The sequence below is a fragment of the Tasmannia lanceolata genome, unplaced genomic scaffold, assembly GCF_043159265.1.
Source record: "Tasmannia lanceolata isolate RefF3 unplaced genomic scaffold, GAP_Taslan_0.1 ptg000011l, whole genome shotgun sequence".
Taxonomy (NCBI): domain Eukaryota; kingdom Viridiplantae; phylum Streptophyta; class Magnoliopsida; order Canellales; family Winteraceae; genus Tasmannia; species Tasmannia lanceolata.
Genome location: NW_027518688.1, coordinates 25,541,932 through 25,561,321, shown reverse-complemented (window position 1 = coordinate 25,561,321; position 19,390 = coordinate 25,541,932). Strand labels below are relative to the sequence as shown.

General features: G+C 38.8%; 1 long non-coding RNA gene across 1 annotated transcript; it reads left to right on the top strand.

Annotated features, from left to right (window-relative positions):
* The first annotated feature begins 5,710 nt into the window (after nt 1-5,710).
* LOC143886318 (uncharacterized) lies at nt 5,711-19,323 on the top strand. Its single transcript, XR_013253738.1, has 2 exons — nt 5,711-6,734; nt 18,913-19,323. It is a non-coding gene; the product is annotated as an uncharacterized LOC143886318 (long non-coding RNA).
* Nucleotides 19,324-19,390: the final 67 nt, after the last annotated feature.

The window sequence follows — 19,390 nt, the reverse complement described above, 5'->3', positions numbered from 1 at the left end:
TTTTTTTATACTTACTCCCTTTTTTAAAAAATATTCCCCTCTTTCCAATCATCCCTAAGATAAAAAATAAGTTTAAAATTTTAATTTTACCATTTTTATATCCCTTCCTTGTGCAAAATTTACTATAATTTTTGCCCCCCTTGTGCAAAATTTCTGGCATCGCCCCTGCAAAGATCCAAACCATTTCAACCGGGCCAAGTCACATCAGAGAAACTATATGATGGCACAAGACAGGGGCCACATATTACGATTATCTAAACTATTAATGCCTTGTTTGTTTAAGATTGTGATAACTAATTGTGAGCTTCCAACCAATTGTTGGACTTAGATGTTTAATTCGTCCAATAATAAACATCTGAGCCCAATAATTGGTTGTAAGCCCACAATCGGATGTCACAACCTTAAATGAACTGGGCCTAAATATTCAATTGCCATTCCGAATTCTAATAGTATTTAACAGCTATTAGAGCCATTATTAAACTGAAAGGGAGTAGATATCGTTTCCCATGGCAACTTGCATTTTGGAGAAAGAGGAAGGGCAGCAAACTAATGCGGTGGATTACATATAAATTGGGAGGGCACATAACCATCATTTTTTACTTTTCAGCTATTATTAATGCATGATGGTGATGTGTAACCAATAGAAGAGCTCTTTCACCTCTTTTTTGCAGCGTCTCCCTTCACTTTTGAATTCCTCCACAATAAAAATACAATCTTCATTAAACCATCTAAAAAATAGAAATCGGTTCTCAAAAAATCCAAACCCACAACTAGGGGTGCAACTCGGGTCAGGTTGGGTCGGATTGAGGCCAACCCTAACCCAACCCAATCCGAGCCTCGTGTTGGGGATGGTCAACCCTAACCCAACCCGCCTCTAAATCGGGTCGGGTTGAGTTGGGTTCATCTCGGGCCAAATAGGAAAAAACAGGGAAAAAAAAGCACATAATCCTAGAAAATCATGAGAAAACTACAGGATAGTGGTCCGCTTCGGTTCGGGTCGGGTTGCCAAGGCCTCAACCCTGACCTATCCCCAAATGAAATCGGGTTGGCTTTTCCCAACCCTAACCCAACCCAACCTGAGCGAAATAGGGTTGAACCCGTCGGGTTCGGGTTGAGCCCGACCCAAGTTGCACCCCTACCCACAACAGCAGCATGCTATATTTCTTCTCTAATGGAAAAAAATCCAAACAAGAGAGAGAGAGTAGGAGGAGAAGAAGAAGAAGAATTAAAGCTGAAATACCTCTGCACTTATTTCAGCAAAGTTTCTTTATTGATTATATCGCTTTTTTCCTGCATCAAAACCATGTTTCAGAGAGTAGTATTGTTTTCCCCTTCACTTACACTCTTTATAAAAAGAGATTGCGTTGCACCTAAGTAAAACGAATCCCACTCTGAAACTTCACATACGCGACTGTCACAGTATTTTGACTGGAAATAAAGTGATTTGGAGTTATGAAAGGTTAAATGAGAGCTTGGATAGCCAAATGACGATCTCTTCTTGGTGAATGGAAACGACACAATTCGGCACATTGTCTTGGTGATCATGACCATTGATCTAATGGGACATTACAGAGCGACCAAGTGGGTCCAGATCTGACGACGAACGTAGATTTCTTTCTGAAGATTGATCAAAGGTGAGAACTCATCCAATGAAAGTAGGGCCAAGACCAAGAATATTTATGGACCCAATCACCGTACAAGTGGTACTGGTCCAACCCGTACAGGATCACTGACAAAAACAATTTGAGTCTTAGATATCACGTCTTCTCCATGAACGAAAACGACCATCATGATGTGACACATTTTCTTGGTGAGTAAGGAACATATATTGAATTTATGGGCCATCACATGCCATTGGAGGGTCTAGGTCCCACAGCGATTGGAGATATCAATCTAAAGATTGAGGGGTGCAAAAATAAACGGCTTCAAGAGTTCAAGATATGTTAATAGATATTTTTTTCATCATGTTCGATCAAAGGACTGAAATCATCAGATGATAGTATTAGGGGTGTAAACGGATCAAAATCAAATTCGAATTGGATATTGTTATATCCGAATTCAAATTCGTTTACCATAATCGGTATCCGTATCCGAATTCGAATTCGACGGATATGTATTGTTTCTGGCCGAATTTGAATCCAACGGATATGATTTGAATTGGGATATCCGTCGGATAAAAGGAAGATGATTCTACACTCTAGTGAGGAGGATGGGAGATAGGGGTGGCAACGGGGAGGGTCGGGGCCGGATGTTGGGGTCCCCTTCCCCTTCCCCTCTGCGGGGAATTTTCCCCCTCCCCTTCCCCTTCCCCTCCCCGCGGGGAATATCTAATCCCCTTCCCCTTCCCCTTCTCCTCCCCGCATCCTTCGGGGACAAAATCCCCTCCCCGCCCCGCCCCCTCTTTGTAACCCAACCAAACCAGCAAACAGAGCTTCTTTCTTCTACGTCCATTATAGACAATATTGTGATGAATGCTATGATTCTATTCATGTGATCAACAAACAGATGGACAAAATCAGAAATGCATGGATGAGACAACAAACATAAATAACAACAGGACCTCATCTTTCAGCAATTTTCTGTATAAATTATGGAATGATAAATAGGAAATGAGCACCAGGATTACCTTCATTAACAGGCAGCCAATGTGCAAAAAGTAACTATTTCAGTAGTCACAATAAACTTTAAAAGTCCATAAGTGGGCGCTCACACACGCAAAATAATATTCATTAGTTCATTCTGTATAGTATGTTAACCCCCAGATGAGTATGAGAAATGAGAATGGAGAAGAGAACAAAATCAACAAATGACTTATTTCTTTAACTGCAATTTAGTCTAGTGCTGACATGAAACAAATTTCTAGTAGTTAAATTTTTCTTGTTGAAAATTAAAACCTGCAATCCAACCCTAAAATTCTGTTGGCACTACGATTTTTTGATAATTGCATACACTCAGCGTCTTAGGCTCTCAGCTTGTCTTTATTATTTCAACATCTGTGAAAAGGTTATTATAGTTCCCAAAATGCTCTCAGAAGCTAATTAAAAGGAAAAGACAAGCTAAGTTTATGTTTGGGGGAATCTTGTAGCCGATCCACAGAGTTTCTAGTAGTTTTCCATAAAAAAAACACTTAAAATTTACAAAAAATGGCATTGATTAGCGGGGCGGAGCGGGGCGGGGCGGGGACAACTCCATCCCCTTCCCCACTCAAATCGGGGAATCCCCTCCCCAAACGGGGCGGGGCGGGGCGGATCCCCGCTTTTTCGGGTGAAATTGCCAGCCCTAATGGGAGATCAAACAAAGCTTGTAAAGGGCAAAACAAAGCTTGTAACACAAGCCTTTCTCAAACCCTCTCGACCACAAGAAAGATATCTACAAAGATAGAGAGATACAGAATTACAGAGAGAGAAATACTGAGGGAGATGAGAGAAATATCCGTGATGGTGGTCGCAATTAGTGGCAACAATTAGCGGCCATCTTCTTCTTTTTCTTGCGATGGGTGGTTCTTCTTCTTCTTCTTCTTCTTGTAGGGGTGCTTAGGAAGGGGGGATCACTGGATTTTCAGAGGTAAGGGAAGAGAAAGGAAGGGGAAGAGTCGGCCAGAAGAGGTAGGGTGAGGAGTAGAAGTTAGGGCCCTGTGGGCTTTGGACCTTTGGTGCGTGGAAGAGATCCAGAGAAAGAAAATGGGTGAGAGGTGGGACTTCGCAAAATGCCAAAATATTATTTAAGTTGGTCTTTTTTTTTTTATAGGTATTTTTTTTTGGAAAATTTGTTATGAAAATGCAAAGTTATAGTTATATTGTTAAGTAAGGGTAGAGTTGCCGAATTTGTAAAAGAGGGGTTGTCAGATTTTTAAAAGACTGAAATACCCCTCTTTAGTTTTACTTTTACTGACCTATTATTTTTACTTTTTAAAAGTCAGGTTTGAGAGGCAGATAAAAGTCCATTTCACACGTACTGTTTCACAAGGCACAACATCACTTCCAATAGATGTTATGAGAAGCGCATTTAAACCTGACTCTGGCCCACCCATGCAACAACAGCATGACCGGGCCTATAATTGACCTTTAAGATGATCATGACCATCCAATTGGTGGCTTGCGAAATCATTGGCTGGGAAAAGAAAGAGCAAAAATTTCTAATGATCAGCAATTTTCTATTAGCGTGATTTTCAGGCTATGTCTACACAATGCCCTTCGTTCCACCAAATGAACGGTTCAGATCATACTATTCTCATGTTGGTGGGGCCGAACTAAACTTCTCATTCATTTTTGCAATGCGGCTCACCCCTTGGATTGCTATTCCCAAAATGCACCTCTCGTTGGATTAAAAGCTTGAAACACATTTTTCACCCCGAAACCATTATGCTCTGTTTGGATGCAGGTATATGTTGGGAGGATTTGGAGAAGCAGAAGTCAAAGGGAGATTGAAAGCAAATCAAAAGGGAATCAGTCAAAGGGGAGATTGAGAGCAAATCTCTCGGAAGGTGTTTGGTTGGTTTGGGAGATTTTTTTTGGAAAATGTTATCAGCACTATTGTATTTTGATGAGGGCACTCTCACTTTATTAAAAGTATAGTATGGCCCGCACCATTGGATGATCCAAACCGTCCATTAGATGGGCCACAACCTAAATAGGTTGTGCTCCAAAAATTATTTCCATAGGTTGATCCTAACCGTCCAATCTATAGAGGGTTATCAACCCCTAACATTCAAATCGGAGGGTTAGGATCAACTTACGGAAATGATTTTTGGGGCACAACCGACATGGGTTGTGGCCCATCTAATGGACGGTTTGGATCATCCTATGGTGGGTCCATACCGTACTTTTAATAAAGTAAGAGTGCCCTCGTCAAAATACAATAGTGCTGATAACATATCCCTTTTTTCTTTTTACAGGAATTTGCTAGCCACCTTCGCCGATTCCACTTGCTCGGCCTGTGGCCCGTCCTGATGCAAAGATTTGAAGAAGTAAATGGGTGAAAAGGTGGCTAGCAAAAGTAGAAAAAACAATAGTAATCATTACGGTTTATTAGACTTGCTATAGGAGTGGTTTTAAATGAAAAATTACCGAAAAATGGTAATAAAGAAGGAAAATTACAAACAAAATATGACAATTACAAAAAAAAACTACTCATGAAAGTTATAAACTTATGACAATTACAGAAAAATTAAAACACTACCGTATTTGTGTTTTGATGGGGGCACTCTCCCTTTATGAAAAGTACGGTATGTCCCGCGGATGATCCAAACTGTCCATTAGATTGGCTACAGCCTAAATAGGTTGTGCCCCAAAAATTCATTTCCATTGGTTGATCCTAACCCTCTGATCTGAATGCTAGAGGGTGTAGACACCCCATTTTGACCGTGCCCTAAACCTTCCAGTTTTGCGAAAAACCCCATCAAATCAAGCAGCTAGGATCCCAAACTCCATCCTTAGCTAGGTTAGGGTCCCAGAAAAATCCCTGCAAAATCTCGTCAAAATCCGATTTCGTTTGCCTAGCGAACGAGTCGAGCAAAGTCGTAGGTCAAGTTCAGAGAAGGGGGGTGCATTTATCCTGAGAGGGGGGCGATTGTTTTCTGGAATGGTGTAAGTTTTATCCGAATAGGACGCGCAAAATCGCGCGCCTATCAAATGGTAGTGCCATTATCAGCCTCATTTTTTTTCTATAAAAATAAAAAATTCGTTTACAGAGGGAGGATTTTCCAGATCTGAGAAAATTCGAAAGAAAAAAAAAAGGAAAATCAGAGAGAAATAGAGCGAGAGAAAATCCTCAAACCTTTACTCCGATCGTTTTTTCTTCCTCCGATCATTTTCTCCGAGCAAACCGTGGCCGGATCTCCGACAAAAAATCCCAGTCAATCTTCTTTCTTCTTCTTTACTTCACTATCTCTATCCTCCCTCTTGTTTTCTTCATATAGAACCCTAGATCTAAGATCCAAACCCGAACTCATTCAAAATCGTAGATCTACTCATTCAAAATCTCAGATCTATAGGAAAAATTTAGAAAATCCAAAGAGAAAAAAAACTAGATCTCATTTTTCATATTTTCCGATCGATTCTCCGGCCATTTCATCTTCTCCGGCGAGCGTGTTAGAATTCCGACGAGTAGATCCTTTGATAGATCTTGTTATCAGCTAGCGCTTTTGTTGATTGCATGGGTAGAAACCCTAACCTTAAGCTCATTTTCTTCTTGAAATCCTAACTTTGCTTATGAAACCCTCGATCCGGCTCTAAAAATCCTTGATCCGGCTCTAAAAATCCAAGAAAAGCTTTAGATCTGCTTCTTACACCTTAGATTCGAACCTATTTGTGTTAGAGCTGATTTTTACAATTTCAAAAACTCTGTTTGAAGCTTTTATTGAACCCTAGCTAAAGATAGAGAGGAAGCGGCTGCAAGAAAATCTGAGATCCCCTGTTGTCTTAATCCTAAACCATAGATTCATTTTTTTTCTCAAGCCTTAGATTTGTGTTTAGAAAAAATGGAGTGAGAGTTGCAGATTTAAGGAAGAATAAAAAAAAAGGAAGTTGTTTCGATCTGGAGTAGAGTATCATCGGCATAATCAGATTCTTTGGATCAACATCACAAGTTCTAAAAGAGGAAAAGGGACTTAATTCAAAGAGAGGAGTTAAAGCAAAGATCGAGAAGATTTTCAGCATCAAACTCATTTTTTTTTGCTATTAAGCAAAGGTGAATCTGTCATTTTTAGTTCCAAATCACAGCAACACAGATAAAAGGTATTTTTCTATAGCAATGTTATTTCATTTGCTTTAACTCTTGATTAATTTCTGAGATGTAGATCATTATATTGTTCATGTTGTTGAATCATATGAATTTTTACTTGCCATGGTTTAATTTTCTCTAGTTTATTATTGTTTTGTATGTTTATAAAATAAATGACGTGAGGACCATTGATATTCTCTTCTGGTTAACTTGCCTTCTTTCTGTGGCTAAGTCTGTTCCCTTTGGATCGACCAAATGCGTGGGTTATAGCTAGATTCTGTGCCATTTGGTATCAAAGATTGTGTTGAGTTGAGATAATGATATAAGTATAGTGAATTTGGATAGGAAGATTTATATGTACAAGTTACATTTTGTAAGTCGTGAGGGCCTTTAGGGGCAATAAATGGCATTTTTGGAAATAATATGTATTTTGTAGAAATTCTCTTTGTGAATCTAGCAGGTCAAACATTACATATTAGTCTAAAGCTTATAGTGGGGTCTATAATCTTGTGTACTCTTGGTTTGTGAGGAATCCATATTATCAAGTGGTTTATATTGTACTTGCCCAATAAGTGATTGTCAAGGATTTTTCTTATATTGATATAATTTTGAACCTGTCAAATGGTTTTCACTGAGAATTTTGCAACCCCAATGAGCAACTTTAATTGTGTCTGTTTATTAAAATGATCTCTGTTGTGGCTTTCTTAGTGTCAAATGATTGTAAACTCATCAAGAGATTTTTTATTTATTTTTATTATTTATTTATTCTAGGGTCTTGTTATTTAAAAGGGTTCGTACAGGTTTTTAGTCTTAGTTAAAAATTTATGGCAATGCTGATTCATATGTTTACAAGAGAGTTATTTTCTTCTATTTTAGCACAACCATGTCTTGAAATTTTTATAGACTTACCTTGTCTATTAGTTCTTTAATTGACTTCTAGAAGTTTATCATTTTGGAAATCATGATTGCCTTTAGATAAAATGGTTTGAGATGATCGTCAGAGCATGGTTAGGTTAATTCTCCTTAGCATATTGTAAATATTGGTATGGCATTTCTGTTATGTGTTCTGATAATAGCTTTGTTCTATGATATTATACCTCTTCGATCTGCATAGTTAGTAGAAATTTCATTTGAGTTGATAATTTGTTGTTATTTTTCAATAGTTGTGGTTGTTTGATTAATAGAAATTTTCGTTTATAAATTTGGAAACCTTAAAGTGTATGCTCTGTATTATTATTATTTTAAGCCTGGAGCTGATTAGGTTTTTGGCCAAACCATTTGTTTTTTAAACACACAGATTTATTTTTTATGAATAGATTACTATGGATTTTATAGTCTTGTTGATGTTGATTGATGAAGTGTTAACCAAATGATGCTTTCATCGATATTGATATGGTTAATTTGGTCCACGCATTTAAAAATAATTTCAGAAATCGGTTGGACTATTTTTTTTTTTTTTTTATTTTTTATTTCAATATTTGATTGGTTTTGAACAAAGTCTAACAGTCATAGTTATTTTCAGTTTTATACATTTTAATGTCATAAGTGGTTTGGACTACCCATCAACGTGTTCCTAACAAATGACAAGCAGTCATTTAATGCTGCAAATCTGGAGATTGACCTTCTTATGTACGTTTGAATTGTTCTGTGATAAAAATTTCTTTTGGTTCTCTCATCTAAATTTTTTTATAAAATGCACCACATCAGTCCAAACATTTATTGATGGTCATAAAACAAATTTTGTATATGCTGGTGATTATTTCTCCTAAAGATTCTAAGTATCCATATAGAAACAGTTTTCTTCCTGAGTAGAATAATTGTGTTTTCACAGAGAATGTCTCTTTGATTTCTCTTTAATTGTGTACATGAGTCAATCATAGTTCAGTTATGTTCTCATTGTCAAGCGTATATGCTTTATTACAGATCAGTAGTGTCGATATCTCTATGTATATGCTTAAAGTTCAGTTCATCTGTGTCTTTATCATCTTGTGCACGCTTTATTTTAGTTCAGTTGTGTTACATCATCATGTGCATGTTCAGCTATATCTTTATGTTCTCAAGTATGTACAGTTTTGTCTCTATGATCGTATGTATTTTCAGCCCATTCTCTTGTAGTTCAGTAAATGCTTCCTGTGTCATGGAATCAGCCCATACACCTTTGATAATGGCAGCCTCATGCCTACTTACGTTTTCCCCCATCAACCACCTCTACTTTTATCACTTCTACATCCTCATACCCTCATCTCCAAAACCCATCTGTATAACCTTGCTGATTTCTGTTGGAACCCATTTCATTTTTCTTTATCTTTATAGCTTAGAAGTATCAATTTCTATTTATATCTCAATGTTTTGCTCCATTCTGAATGTTGATTTCTGCGTTTCTTTTTATCTTGTCATATATTTGAGTGCTTGGATGTGGGACCTTTCACCCTCTTGTAAATCTATGTTTCTTATCCTGTTATCATCTTGGTTTTTTCTTTCTTGTCTTTATTTAGAAAATTAGAAGAGAAGGGTGTTAAGAGTTTAAATTTTCATAAAGGTTTTGGTAAATCATTCATGAGATTGAATCAAAATAAATTTGTTCAGATTTTTTCTTGATCCCAAAGTGCTGTATGGAGTTAAATGATTATTACAAATAACAATTGTTTCTTGTCATTTCTTGAGCAAAGAACGAGATCTATTTGTGCCATAATGAATACCTTTATGACAACGATTGCTCCATGAATCATTTAAAAGAAGTTGAAATAGGGGTGCATGTATAAAGGCTGAGGAGTATTAAAATCAGCACACCCTCTCCTCTATAAAAAGAAGATCGAGGTTACTATTAAGGGGTTATAAAATGACTCATTTTTTTTAGTTGGTGGTATCATCTTTTACTCATTCATCTCTCTTTTAAAAAGTATAAAAGAATAGTCAAATACCTATCAGTGGATTGTTTTAAAAGAAGAAGGGATGTGAATAACTTTAGCGAAGGTTTGACTAGAGAATAAAAAGAGAGAGCAAATATATATGTTTGAAGGGTTCATTTCAGCCCATACATTCCTTTTTGTGTAAAAAAAAAAGATAGTCATAAATACTAACATGGTTCATATCCAAAAGAGTAAGGTCCATGGTCAGTTGTTGCGACTTATGATAATTTTAAACTAGCAGATTCATGACAAGAAGGTTTCCTTGGCTGTATATGAACAGGGCTGTATATGAACAGAATTTTGAAAAGGGTTAGAATGAAAATATTTGGTTAGGATTAATTTTCTCTGTATGTTGAAGCAATTTGAACTATGTAATTATGGTTTTTTCTAAAATTCTAACTGCTATCCATCATTTCCTACACTTTATAGCACTTATAATTGATCACATAGATTTCATTTCCTTTTATTTTTAATATGCCCATCTCAGTGAAGCTGCTGTCCATCATTTCCTGCACTTTATAACATTTATAACTGATTACATAGGTTTCATTTCCTTTCATTTTTAATATGCCAATCTTAGTGTAGATGATGTACATCATTTCCTGCATTTGATAGCACTCATAAATAATCACATGGGTTTCATTTCCCTTTCATTTTTAATATGCCAATATCAGTGTAGCTGTTGTCTATGGTTTCCTGCACTTTGTATCTATAATTTGTAATGACTGAAGCATATATCTATTGTCTAAATAAGTCCTTCCATTCTATAGATATGATCTGTGTTTGTTTGAAAATTGTGTAGCATAATGGATGTATCCTTATTTGTTATATGAGTTGTTTGATACTATATGCAATTGAGGTAGGATAATTCTTGCAATTCTACGAATCAACAGTTATGCTTTCTCAGTTCAGAGGTAGTTTTTCCTATAAAGTTCATATAATCCTATCATTTTTTTTTTTTGAAAGGGCGATGAAGGCGCTAGCCTAAGCCCATTTTTAGATGTTTTTATTTAAATAAATTGTTTAAATAGGAAGAAGGAGATCAGATGACTACTCTATTCGATATTATCGACATGAGTACTGTCTGATTTCAAGGCGGGATGTGGAAATATTATTATGTGTATTATGATATCAGATGATTACTTTAGCATCATCTGATTTCATCCCCTTATTGGGGTGGTGTGTGTGGTTGGGAATAGAAGTGTTTGCTATTGTTTACTTTTACTTTATTAGGTTATCCAGCGGCTGGTCTGGACTAATTAATATTGTTTACCTTTTTATGATTGCTATTCTATTGGAAAATTCTTCTTTGCTTGATTTATTTTTATAAGAATAGAATGAAATTTACGACTATCTGGTAGCCTTTTCTTCTCTCTTTGATAGACTAACACAGTCTTTTAGATTTTTGTTAAATTTCTTTAGATGCTAGAATCTCCTGTCATTGTAAAGAGCGATGAAGGCGATAGCCCAAGCCCATCCTTAGGGGACTTGCTCAGTCTAAGTAGCATTCCCCTCTTTTCTTAAAAGACTTGCCCAGTCGTTTAGGTGTGTATCCCTTGTATATTAGGAGCCTTATCATTGAAAGGGCGATGAAAGGATCATCTAGCGCCCTCTTTTAGAAGACAAGCCATGTCTCGTGCAGAGAAAGTCATCCCCTTTAAGAGATAGGCTTTGTCTCGTTAGTGAGTCACACGTAGGAGGCTTGCTCAGCCTCATCGTTAGAAACTCCCTTCTTAGTTGAAGACCAACTTGGCCTGGTAGTTGTCTTACCCCTTTTATCATTGCAAGGGCAATGGAGCCCATCTCTGTGTTTAGAAGACTTGCCTAGTCTCATTAGTACTCCTCCTTGTCTCCCCTTTTCTCTAGAAGACATGTTTTGTCTATATGTCATCCCCTCTCTTAGAGTCACCAGTTTGAGAGTCAATCCTTTATCATAGGAGTCTGTCCTTAGCTAGAGAGTCAATCTTTCAAGAGTCAGTCTTATCATCATAGGGGTTAAGATTCCATCCAACCTCTCATCATATCGTGTCTTTCTATCCGCTCCTGCAAGGTATAAGATGCTGTCCAACCCTTGCAGAGTTGTTATTCTGTTCTTTTTCCCCCGCAAAGCATAGGATGCTGTCCGACCTTTGCGGGATTTCAGGAGTCAGTCCTGCCCTTATGATGATAGGATTTTGTTCTTCTTGTGTCAAAGATTCCAAAAACACCAAAAACATCTCAAAGATACTTAAAAATCTAAAAACATCTCAAAAACACTTAAAAAATTCAAAAAACATCTCAAAGATATTTAAAAATCCAAAAACCTCTTAAAAATACTTACAAACTCAAAAAACACTATAAAACAACCAAAAATTCGAAAACATCTGAAAAACCAAAAATCTCAAAAATCTTGAGTCATTAGAAGTAGTTAGGAAAGTCTGTTTCCGAACTACGTTGGCTTGATCCCTTTCCATGAGGTACGTAGTGCAGCTTGGGATCCACATCCCAGGTCCAGCCAAACCTTTAAAAATAAACATTTCAAACATTCTCAAAAATACAAAAAACTTCAAAACCTTTTTCAAAAAGATCTTCCCCTAGAGTTAGGAGTCTGTCCTAGATATTTAGGGTGTTTTAGAGTTAGGAGTCGGTCCTGATTGTATTGATATGGTGTGTCATGTCGTGTGAGTGTCCCTAGAGTTAGGAGGCCTCGAGTCGATCGGTTAGACACTTAGTCGAACCGATGGCTAGACTAGGAAGCATATAGTCAGCCCATGGTTTTCTTTATGTTGCACAGCCTAGATACACATAGGATGTAGGGCCCACCTGCATTAGCTTAAGGCTAAACAACCTGCATTAGTTAGGGCATATAGAGAGTCCTAAAAATCATAATTCACTTGAACTTAAGCAATTGTGGAAAAAGCTTTAAAAATCAGTCGAGTCTAGTGGAATCGAGTCTAGGATAGCGGTTCTAGATGGTTAGGCATCGTAGTTTAGAATAGGTCATCGAACTACGTTGACTCCGATTCTTCCGAGGCCAGGATACGTAGAGCAGCTGGGATGGACGTCCATCTTGGTCCGAGTCAAGTCCTGCATTAGAGTTTTAGGATTTGTCTTGTCCTGCTGTGTATAGAGTTTATTTGTGCCGTGTGTTTTGTTGTGTTTTCTTACTTTCACGTACAGATCCTATACCTTTTGCTGTAACATGCATGTGTTTGCACACCAGAACTTAGACACCCATTAGGCATGTCACTTATAACCTAGTTTTGCTTAGGTGACACATCTTTCATTTATTTTATGCATATGCGTATTATTCATCTCCGAGACATGCATGATTAGATAGACGTCTTCTCGAAGATATCCGTTCCCATTTCATATGACTTTCGCCCAAAACTCTTCAAAATTATTAAGTAAATGGCATAAGAGACCAGGTGCTTGCACTTGGGCGGATGAGGTGCTCTTTAGACCTTCCGAATTCGTAACCAGGCACGAATCCTCCTTTTTATCTCTGGTTATCCGTTGCAACAGAGCATAGTATGGGATCCTTGGACCCTTTTCCTTGGATGGCGACTCTTATTTGTTTAAGGTACGCCTCGAATCTGGGTTAGTCCCCGAATCGAGAGGTATCTCCCTTTGTATCGCCATTCATGCTGTGAGAGGCACATTCTTTCGAGAGTTCCTTGGTAGAGCTCTCCATTCACGTGGATGATCCTGAGACTGTTAGCGTGTGGGGCTCGTTCCCTCGCCGCCTCCCTCTCTCGGATCGGGGTCCACAGAGGGTTGATCCTAACCCTCTATAGATCAGAGGGTTAGGATCAACCTATATAAATAACTTTTGGGGTATAATCTATTTAGGCTGTGGTCCATCTAATGGACGGTTTGGATCATCCTACGACGTGGGCCACACCGTACTTTTAATAAAGTGAGAGTGCCCTCATCAAAATACAGTAGTGCTGATAACATTTCCCAAATTAAATTTGTCGAGAATTTCTCCCCTTTTTCCTTCAAATTGGAGAAATTTCTCTGGCGAGTTTTGAGGCTGCCACGTCACCGACAAGCGACAGAAATCCACGGCGGTCAAACACTCCATTTTGTTTAAATATCCTACCAAACACACTCGGGCGAATTACTAGAATTACATTCGCTGCTATTTCTCTCAGAATAAGAGAACCAAACAGAGCATTAGGGAACCACATTTTTCACCCCGCAACCACTAGGGAATCACGTTTTATAAGCCGAAACCACTATGGAACCACATTTTCTATGGCGGAACCATTACGGAACCACATTTTATACCTCGAAACCATTAGGGAACCACATTTTTCAACCCGGAACCACTAGGGAACCACATTTTATAAGCCGAAACTACTACGGAACCACATTTTCTACGGCGGAACCATTAGGGAACCACATTTTTCACAACGGAACCAGTAGGGAACCACATTTTATAAGCCGAAACCACTACGGAACCACATTTTCTACGTCGAAACCATTACAGAACCACATTTTTCACCCCGAAACCATTAGGGAACCACAGTTTTCACCCCGGAACCACTAGAGAACCACATTTTATAAGCCGAAACCACTACGGAACCACATTTTCTACATCGGAACCATTACGGAACCACATTTTTCACCCCGAAACCATTACTGAACCACCTTTTTCACCCCGGAACCCCGAAGGATGCCTATTTTATAAGCCGAAACCACTACGGAACCACATTTTCTACGTAGGAACCATTACGGAACCACATTTTTCATCCCGAAACCATTACTAAACCACCTTTTTCACCCCGGAACCCCGAAGGATGCCTATTTTATAAGCCGAAACCACTACGGAACCACATTTTCTACGTCGGAACCATTACGGAAACACATTTTTCACCTCGAAACCATTAGGGAACCACATTTTTCACCCCGCAACCACTAGGGAACCACATTTTATAAGCCGAAACCACTAGGGAACCACATTTTCTATGGCGGAACCATTACGGAACCACATTTTATACCTCGAAACCATTAGGGAACCACATTTTTCAACCCGGAACCAGTAGGGATGCCCATTTTATAAGCCGAAACCACTACGGAACCACATTTTCTAAGTTGGAACCATCACGGAACCACATTTTTCACCCCGAAATCATTAGGGAACCACATTTTTCACCCCGAAACCATTACTGAACCACCTTTTTCACCCCGGAACCCCGAAGGATGCCTATTTTATAAGCCGAAACCACTACGGAACCACATTTTTACATCGGAACCATTACGGAACCACATTTTTCACCCCGAAACCATTACCGAACCACCTTTTTCACCCCGGAACCCCGAAGGATGCCTATTTAATAAGCCGAAACCACTACGGAACCACATTTTCTACGTCGGAACCATTACGGAAACACATTTTTCACCCCGAAACCATTAGGGAACCACATTTTTCACCCCGCAACCACTAGGAAACCACATTTTATAAGCCGAAACCACTAGGGAACCACATTTTCTATGGCGGAACCATTATGGAACCACATTTTATACCTCGAAACCATTAGGGAACCACATTTTTCAACCCGGAACCAGTAGGGATGCCCATTTTATAAGCCGAAACTACTACGGAACCACATTTTCTAAGTCGGAACCATCACGGAACCACATTTTTCACCCCGAAATCATTAGGGAACCACATTTTTCACAACGGAACCAGTAGGTAAGCACATTTTATAAGCCGAAACCACTAGGGAACCACATTTTCTATGGCGGAACCATTACGGAACCACATTTTATACCTCGAAACCATTAGGGAACCACATTTTTCAACCCGGAACCAGTAGGGATGCCCATTTTATAAGCCGAAACCACTACGGAACCACATTTTCTAAGTCGGAACCATCACAGAACCACATTTTTCACCCCGGAATCATTAGGGAACCACATTTTTCACCCCGAAACCATTACTGAACCACCTTTTTCACCCCGGAACCCCGAAGGATGCCTATTTTATAAGCCGAAACCACTACGGAACCACATTTTCTACGTCGGAACCATTATGGAACCACATTTTTCACCCCGAAACCAATACTAAACCACCTTTTTCACCCCGGAACCCCGAAGGATGCCTATTTTATAAGCCGAAACCACTACGGAACCACATTTTCTACGTCGGAACCATTACGAAAACACATTTTTCACCCCGAAACCATTAGGGAACCACATTTTTCACCCCGCAACCACTAGGGAACCACATTTTATAAGCCGAAACCACTAGGGAACCACATTTTCTATGGCGGAACCATTACGGAACCACATTTTATACCTCGAAACCATTAGGGAACCACATTTTTCAACCCGGAACCAGTAGGGATGCCCATTTTATAAGCCGAAACCACTACGGAACCACATTTTCTAAGTCGGAACCATCACGGAACCACATTTTCACCCCGAAATCATTAGGGAACCACATTTTTCACAACAGAACTAGTAGGTAAGCACATTTTATAAGCCGAAACCACTAGGGAACCACATTTTCTATGGCGGAACCATTACGGAACCACATTTTATACCTCGAAACCATTAAGGAACCACATTTTTCAACCCGGAACCAGTAGGGATGCCCATTTTATAAGCCGAAACCACTACGGAACCACATTTTCTAAGTCGGAACCATCACGAAACCACATTTTTCACCCCGAAACCATTAGGGAACCACATTTTTCACAACGGAACCAGTAGGTAAGCACATTTTATAAGCCGAAACCACTAGGGAACCACATTTTCTATGGCGGAACCATTACGGAACCACATTTTATACCTCGAAACCATTAGGGAACCACATTTTTCAACCCGGAACCAGTAGGGATGCCCATTTTATAAGCCTAAACCACTACGGAACCACATTTTCTACGTCGGAACCATTACGGAAACACATTTTTCACCCCAAAACCATTAGGGAACCACATTTTTCACCCCGCAACCACTAGGGAAGCACATTTTATAAGCCGAAACCACTACGGAACCACATTTTCTACCTCGAAACCATTACGGAACCACATTTTATACCTCGAAACCATTAGGGAACCACATTTTTCAACCCGAGACCACTAGGGAACCACATTTTTCACCCCGAAACCATTAGGGAACCACATTTTTTCACAACGGAACCAGTAGGGAACCACATTTTATAAGCCGAAACCAATACAAAACCACATTTTCTACGTCGGAACCATTACAGTACTACATTTTTCACCCGAAACCATTAGGGAACCACAATTTTCACCCCGGAACCACTAGGGAACCACATTTTATAACCCGAAACCAGTACGGAACCACATTTTCTACGTCGGAACCATTACAGAACTACATTTTTCACCCCGAAACCATTAGGGAACCACAGTTTTCACCCCGGAACCACTAGGGAACCACATTTTATAAACCGAAACCAGTACGGAACCACATTTTCTACGTCGGAACCATTACAAAACTACATTTTTCACCCCGAAACCATTAGGGAACCACAGTTTTCACCCCATTAGGGAACCACATTTTATACCTCGAACCCATTAGGGAACCACATATTTCAGCCCAGAACCAGTAGGGAACCACATTTTATAAGCCGAAACCACTACGGAAGCACATTTTCTAAGGCGGAACCATTACGGAACCACATTTTTCACCCCGAAACCATTACGGAACCACATTTTTCACAACGGAACCAGTAGGGAACCGCATTTTATAAGCCGAAATCACTACGGAACCACATTTTCTATGGCGGAACCATTACGGAACCACATTTTATATGGCGGAACCATTACGGAACCAAGGCCTAAGTAATGGTTCCAATAAGTTTTAAACACAAATGATACGTCTATGATGACTTTTAAAACCACTAAAATACTGTAATAATATATCAAACACTAGTTCGACTATTGGAACTACAATTTTCAGTCTTGGAACCACTATGTAACCTCTCGAAACCACTAAATTGTGGTTCCAAGGCCTACGTAATGGTTCCAATATGTTCCAAACACTAATGATACAGTCATGATCCCTTTCACAACTAATAAAGTACTCATACAATATACCAACCACTTGGAAACCATAATTTATGTAATGAAACCACTATTTAACGTCCGAGGAACCACTAAATTGTGGTTCCGAAGCCTAACTATTGGTTCCAAGAGTCCAAGTATACATACGAATCCAATCAGGCTTCTCTCTACACACACACAGAGAGAGAGAGAGAGAGTTATAGAGAGAGAGAGAGTTACAGAGAGAGAGAGAGAGAGAGATAAACATGGTAATATCCAAACAAATAAGCTGGTAGACCATGACAACATGAAAAAACCTCACAAATAACATGAAAAAAATGAAAACCCAAGAAATCATGAAAACATGAAAACATGAAAACAAAAGAATATGTAAACCCTTTTCAACTAGAGGAGAATGGCCATACTTGGAGTTTGATTATCAACCAAGAAGAAATAATGGTGTTTTCTTCCCAAACGACCGTATGTTATTCACGTTGGATGAGCTACCAAGGTATCCAACAATGGTGGTATTTCACGTTGGAACTTCATTTGGGAAGAAGAAAGAAAAAGAGAAGGTGGTAGGTGAAATAGCATAGGGAAACGAGCTTCTCAAAAGGGTGGAAAAAACCAAGGGGTATATATGTCCTAAAGACCTAATTTCGTACCCTGACAGCCCCTTTCCTATAATTTTGAAAACTCTACCCTTACTTCACAATATTATGAAATCTTTGCATTTTCGTAACAAATTTTCCTTTTTTTTTTTAAGTTGGTCTTTGGCGGAGTAGGGGAGGGAGACTTGCCGTCAAAGTTGAAAATAATTAAAAAAGAGAGAAAAGAGGGACTAATTGAGACTTGCTGTCAAACTGATGGAGACTTGCTTCACCCCCTGTATTACGCATTCGCCACCCTTATATTCTGACTTGACGTCAAAAAGCGTTAATTAGTTCAAAAGGAGGCTCATGCATAATGCAGGGGGAGTGAAAATATCATCTCCCTTTTGAAAATTAATGGCGCCATGCCGCCATGGCTTTTTTCTAAACACCACTGCTCTAAGATAAATTCACCGTTTTCAACATTTTGCCTGTCCATTTCAAGCTTTAAAAATGGAGGGTTAGGATAATCCAATGGATAAGATTTTCTAGGCATACCCTATGGAAATGATTTTTGGGGCACAACCTATTTATGTTGTGACCCCATAAATGAATGGTTTGGATCATCCAATGAAAGGGCCGTACAGTACTTTTTGAAAAATAATTGTTCATCTAATGTGATTGTTATTTTGATAGGTGTATAGTATCATTAGATTCAAATATTCAACCCAAAATGAAGGTTGATGATCAAGGGCTAGGATCATTCAATTAATGTATTCTCAACAGCATTTGGCGAGACTTTTCATGGCCCAATAAGTGTCATTTAGGAAGTAGCAGAAAAGTGACTTTCTTTTAGCAATTTTCCATTTCATGAGGTGACTGCTCTCACTGCAACAGCCAGCAGGCATTCACGAAAGGCCTTCTGCGATCGATCGATGCTAGCAAATCCTAAACTTCGATATCTAAATTTGAAGTAAATGGATGACCAAACCCTAAGACACTATGCCCTAGCAATAAGACATTTAATCAAGCTTTAGAAGAGAAGACTCTTTTGGCCTTATGATGAAATAAAGTGGTGGTAGCCACCCAATTGTGTTTTCTTCTTTACTCAGTTTTTTAGAGTATTTTGGGAAATGTAATAGCCTTTAAAATTTATTTTTAAAATAATAAAATG